Genomic DNA, 5,406 nt, shown 5'->3' on the forward strand with positions numbered 1-5,406 from the left:
GCCAAAATCTAGAACACTGTTAACACCAAATGCTGGCAAGGATGTAGAGAAACAGGAACTCTCATTCACTGCTGGTGGGAATACAAAACGGCACAGCCACTTTGGATGACAGTTTGGTGGTTTCTTACAAACCTAAACATACTCTCACCATATAATCCAGCAATTGTTGTCCTTAATACTTTCCCTAAGGAGTTGAAAACATATCCACACAAAAAGCTGCACATGGATGTTTATAGCAGCTTTATTTATAATTGTCAAAACTTGGAAGCAATCAAGATATCTTTTAGGGCCAGGCGCGGTGGCGCACGCCTGTAATCCTAGCACTCGGGGAGGCCAAGGCAGGAGGATCACTTGAGCTCAGGAGTTCGAGACCAGCCTAAGGAAGAGTGAGACCCCATCTCTACTAAAAATAGTAAAAATTAGCCGGCTGCAGTGGTGCACACCTGTAGTCCCAGCTACTCGGGAGGCTGAAGCAGGAGGATCGCTTTAGTCCAGGAGTTTGAGGTTGCTGTGAGCTAGGCTGATGCCACGGCACTCTAGCCTGGGCAACAGAGTGAGACTCTGTCTCAAAAAAAAAAAAAAAAGACATCTTTCAGTGGGGAAATGAATAAACCAACTGTGTTACATCCAGACAATGAATGACAATATTATTATTCAGCACTAAAAAGAAATGAGTTATCAAGCCATGAAAAGACACTGAGAAGCCTTAAGTACATATTGCTAAGTGAGAGAAGTCAATGTGAAAAGGCTACATACTATATGATTCCAATTATATGTCATCCTGGAAAAGTCAAAACTATAGAGACAGTAAGATGATCTCAGTAGTTAGCAGGGCTTGAGGGAAGGGAGAGATGAACAGACAGCAAAGGGGATTTTTAGGGCAATGAAACTATTCTGTATTTTACTATAATGATGTCTACATGTCAACATACACATATGCAACTCCACAAAATGTACACCACCAACAGTGACCACAGTAATGTAACCTATGCTTCGTGGGTGATAATTATGGGACAAAGCAGGTTCATTAACTGTAACAAAGGTACCAGAATGGTGGGGGGATGCTGGTGATGAGGGAGCCTGTGCATGGGGGTGGCCGGGACCATATGGGAAATCTCTGTACTTGCCTCTCATTTTTGCTGTGAATTTGAAAGTGCTCTAAAAAACACAGTATATTAAAAAAAGGAGGTAGGCTATATAGTTTGTGACCCCTGCTTTTGAGGATATGCAAATGAGTAAGATTCGGTATCCACGCAATGACGGGCAAAACTCAGAGAGACAGAGACAATGCTGAGAACAGAATCCGGGTCTCCCATTCCCCGGTCAAGCTGCTGAACTGTCTCCTACCCTGTCCACCCAGGATCAATTAAAAGCACATTCAAAGGGGAAAAGAGGAACTATTACCCCCAAATCACTTGTCAGATGGTACAGACGGAATATTTATAATATAAAATCCAATCAGCAAATATGAAGAGTCTGTTCACACACATTCGACCAGTATTTATTAAGTTCCTACTGCGTGCCAGGCCTCTGCTAGGCAGTGAGGATATAAGAACAAGCAAAGTGGATCCTATCCCTGAGAGAGCGGGCAACCTAGTGACTGAGAGTTTCATCTCCTGGGTGACAGCACCACGCTAGAGGCTAACTGGAAGCACACAAACTACACGTGCACACGGCATACAAAGAAAGCCCCTTGAACATTGATACTCTTTCAACTATTAAGTTCTTCCCTAAGTTCTTGGCGTGCTCCTTAACGCCATCTCTGAGGGTAAGGGGCGCAAGGGGAACTGCTGTTGAATTTGCAAGATATTGTATAGCAAAAGCAAGGTCACAAAACTTTGCTTTTAAAATAAAGCACTGTTTTTCCTGACATGCAGCCAGATGTCTGGAGTGTGTGGGTCTATGACGACCAGCACCATCTCCTACCCTCAAAGTCCACGTGGTGTGATGGCATGTAGAGCCTCAGCCCCAAAGGTGTCCCTCCAGGTCAGCTCAATGGCATGTATGGCCACTGTCACCGTCCGGCTCTGCACACATTCCACCTGGGTGCAGCGCTCACACGTCACGCTGAACTGGAAGCTTTCAGCGCCTCTGCCAGGGCTGCAGATTCTGCTCTACGAAACCCCATGACTGCTCGGCAACCTCTTCAAAACAGTCAAAATTAATTTTAGACAAACATTTAAGAGAAAAAGAAAACCTGTCTGGAGGACTTGCCAACACTCACAGCTGTGACACTGACGAGAAAAAGGCGGCAGAAGAGAGACTTCACCCAGACCATTCACTTGTCATCATATACACTTTATACAAATTGGCATAATTTAGGTAGGCAAGAAAATAGGCCGACTACATTCCAAAGACCAATCAAGATAGGATGCAAGAGGTACAAATAAAGCACACTGCCACACACTTCTTGGAAGATGGTTTTTGTTGTAGGCTTATGAATGATGATCCAAATTAAATACATATTTCCAAGTACATCAGCCATCTTTAAAATAGCACAGAAGCATCTCCAATTCCTCATAAGCTTTAGAGTTGCACAGGACTGCCAGAAAGGCCAAGAACACTTTGCCTAGGTCTTGTCTGTCCCCTCAGAAGCTATACGCCCTATCCTCTGCTGGGCACTGCCTGCCCCTGTGGTACTAACCCTTTGTATGGCCACTATCTAATACTACTCAGATTTACTTCAGGCTTCTGAGAGCAGGGTGACCACACACCCTTTGAGGTTCAATACATCACTGCTGAGGTGAACCAGAAGCAGGAGGGACCCCGACTTTGTAGATTTAACATGCGTGGTCCAACACTTAACAAGCAATCCCCAAGCTGGTAGCGACAGTAAGAGCCACCCCTTCCTGATCACTGCTGTGCACCGAGCTTTCGCAGCGCACTCACAGGTCAGTCTCCAGCACGGCACATCCCCATTTCACAGATTTAGAGCCACAGTGCTGCAAAAGGCAGAGCCAGTGCTCTAATCCGATCTCGGAGATGCCCAAACTTCCGCTAAGGAACAGACCTGCACCATGTCCCTCACAGCTGGAGTGTGGAGGAAAAACCAGTCGGCCACAGCACCTTGGGTGCGTTGTCCTGGTTGCCAAGAGCACGTGAACTCCCTTTAAGGTTCAGACGGGCACACGTTGGTTTCACACATGCTTGATGACATTTTGTGGGGAAAATCCTAGACTGCAAACGACATCAACAAACTCTGTGATGTTGGAATTTCAAGGGCGTGCTCAGTATGCAGGGCTACCACTGCCCCGTGCTACTCCACCCGTGGTGTTCTGTCCGCCGGGTCCACGTGTGTGGGTGAGCAGGAGCTCTACAGCCACCCAGCTTCACGCACGATTTTGCATTCTTTCTTGCTCGATATAAAAACTCCCATGTCTTTGTCCTGCGTTCCCTATGAGTCAGAGGAGATCCTTTCTCCTCTTCTTTCTACAAGGGACTCTGCAACTGGGGGGACTTAGGGATTTCCTATTTAATAAAAAGGGCAAAATACAAGACAAGTTGGCAGATAAAAATCCCCTGTGGTCTGAAACAAGGTCACGGAGAAGTCAACGCGAGGAAATGACACTTGCCTGGAAGGCTGTACCTATCTATAAGCAAATAAAGGACATTTGTTCCCGTGGCTGCTAACGCAACGACCCCTGGGACCTGAATAGCCTCCCAGCCTAACTCGTATATATTTTTAATGAAAAATTGCAAATTAGATTAGCTTAATTTGACCACATCTGCCTTTTTAAACAAAGGAAATTACCATTTTAATAGGAATACCAGCTATTTGTCTTAAGGAAGAAGGTCTTTGTGAGATCTGCTTTGCCCGTTTCGCTTCCATTTTAAAAAGAGAAAAGGGGACTGTGAGTTAGAGGACAGCTGGTCAGGCTTGAAAAACACACAGCGGTTCTTCCAGTGAGCACGCAAAGGGGATGAGAGAAAAACCACAGAAATCCCCACCTCCACAGACGTTCTCAGCCACGAGGGGCAAGTCCCTCTGCGTGTTAACGCTGCCCGTCTCAACTGCCTTCGAGAAATCTGTACTGAGCCCCTCCTGTGGGCCAGGCATGGTGTTGGGGGCTGGGATTTAGCAAAGATCCACGCCCCTTCCAGACGGGAAGTGCAGAAAGGAGTCTGAGGTCGGCAGTGTGATGCAAAAGCTAGAGGCAGGGAGGAGCCGGTGGGGCACAAGGAGCAGAGCTGGCAGGAGCACTGCGGGAGCGTGTGGCTGGATGAGGCTGAAGAACTGTCAGGAGCCCCACATGAAGGGCAACCAGCAACACAGGCCACCTTGGGGAGAGCGGACTTCATCCTGAGGGCAAGGGAGCTTGAACAGTCTATTTCCAGAAGACCCTCTGGCTCCCGTATGGGAAGCAGGTAACCACAAACACAGCAATGACCACGCTGTCCCGCATCTGCATGGGGCCTACCTTTTTCTCCCCAACTAACCTCAAATTCACTTGGTGTCTTCCCAGGTCCTTCCACGCATCTCCCCCTCCTCCCTTCCATGGTTAACTCCTCCTCCGCACCACCAGCTCCTGGTCCCCAGCCTTCACGTACTCCTCCTGGGGTTTGCTCCACCATCAGCCCCCTCTCTCAGACATCCTCGGTCATCCCCGCTGTCTCCTCCTGACCCCACTCTCTAACGCACAGAGAGCCTTCTCCCTCAGCCCTGCTGCCCCACAAAGGTCTTGCCCTTGGCTGCCAAATGTCCTGAGCACAGGCTCTAAATCTGACACCACCTCCTGCCTCCAGGCCGCTGTGCAACCTGCCTTCTTTCAGTATTTCCACTGCTCCTCGACACCGCTCTCTCCAGCACCCCCACTGGCCTCCACACTGGCAAATCCTACCACTCTTCTCAGTTCTCTTCCTAGTGGCCTCTCCCACTCTTGACCACACACCATTCCTCCATCCTGAAACTCTTCTCCTGTAGTCTGGATGGAAAAACTATAAATTCTATCCGCATGTTCCACCTGCCTTTCGTGTCACTCCTTCCCTGGCTCTACTTTCTTTCCACGAATGTGAGCTGGCCTCAGGGCTCCCTTACCAGCCCTCCCTGGTCTTTGCGTTTCCTCCCTTGGGCAGAACCCCCAAGGCCGTGGCTTTACCGCAGCCTCCAACCGCGGGCCACACGCATCCAGCTGCGTCTCAACCTCAGCAACTTTAAAAGCCCCAACACACAATGTGACTTTCATCTCATTTTCCTAACTCCTGTCAAAAGTACCACTCCTACAACTGGAATGCTCAGGTATTTCTAAAACTCATCTCCGTTCTTCTTTTCTTCCATAAACTGTTACCAAGTCTCAGCAAATCTCCCTCAATGATATCATCTGCTACCAGGAGTGACCCTGGTGTGACAGTGACAGGTGCAGGCTCTGGAGACGGACTGCACAGGCTCACATTTCGGCACTGCCACAG

This window comes from Propithecus coquereli, unplaced genomic scaffold (assembly GCF_000956105.1).
Source record: "Propithecus coquereli isolate 6110/MARCELLA unplaced genomic scaffold, Pcoq_1.0 Scaffold242, whole genome shotgun sequence".
Lineage (NCBI taxonomy): Eukaryota > Metazoa > Chordata > Mammalia > Primates > Indriidae > Propithecus > Propithecus coquereli.